Genomic DNA, 1,253 nt, shown 5'->3' on the forward strand with positions numbered 1-1,253 from the left:
ACCCGAACCCATCACGAACACACGCCTAACTCATACCTGCATGTATATGCTCTCACACACAAGCTGTTCGCTCGCTCACGAACGAAAAACCTATCACAGGTCTTTGAAGTACCGATGAAAATTTATTGTACGCCCTTCTTGCCACTTGCTCTTTTCTCCTCGACTTTGCAGTCATTTCGGCCAATTTCACGTCCATGGAAGGGTATTTACTGCTAGCAGTTTAACACCGGGGGGACGAAGGGAGGACAGAAGAGGGAAGTAGAATGCGAAGAGAAATGGTTGGATGGGTGTGAGAGAGACGAATATATAAAGGGAACTTAAGTGGGTGGGAGCTAAGAGCTAGGTGGAATACGATGGAAGGGGAAGATGATGTCGAGCAACCGAACTTGACCCTCCGTGGATCTGCATTTTCGTTGGTTTGCTTAGCCGACAGAGGATCTTGAGTTTTTAATCGGCTGGAAAAATTATCGTTCGCTCGACTGGAAAAAGAACGTATACAAGCATGAGATTTATTATCGTAATTTTAAAAGTGTCATTTCTATGAAATTATGAAGATTGCTGGTAATGTCAGATATTATATTTATTGTTGAATCGCTTTTTGTCTTAACTTTGTAACTTGAAATATACGCATGTATATCTTTTCATACTTTTATGATAAAAAATTAGATGTTTTACTTGCAAAACTTTGTAACAGAGTATAAGTAAGAATACGATTACAAAAATAGTACGTATGGCATACTTTGATCAATTTAACAAAATTGTGCAAAATAAAACAGATATTTGAAATTCCTTTCTTGATGTGTTAATGCCAACGCAACGCCTATCTATGTATTTTCTTTGTGTTCTAGCGAAAGGAATGCCGCGCCAGCGCTCCGTTATGAGCTTCTAGATATGTACATTGAATACGCATCAAGGAATTTGTTCTTGCTAGAACCGTGAACTACATAATGCTTTTTACCTACAGCCTATATTGAATGATTTATCGCAACCAGTCAACTATGCAACCTTCTACAAAATGATAACAGTAAAACTAAACTGCTAATCTGCATGTTAACCAGAAAATGAGAAAGGTAGATTTTTAATTAAATTAATTGTACAGAATCACTTATGTTACATATTTCCTGTAGTTAAATATGTTCTCCCTCAGAAGAATTTTGTAATATGGTGCGTAAAACGCGCACGCATATCTGTATATTTCAATTTGACTTTTCTTAAATACGCGTTTCGAGTATGCGATTTTTATTTATATTCAT

This window comes from Bombus impatiens, unplaced genomic scaffold (genome assembly GCF_000188095.3).
Source record: "Bombus impatiens unplaced genomic scaffold, BIMP_2.2 scf_0582, whole genome shotgun sequence".
Taxonomy (NCBI): domain Eukaryota; kingdom Metazoa; phylum Arthropoda; class Insecta; order Hymenoptera; family Apidae; genus Bombus; species Bombus impatiens.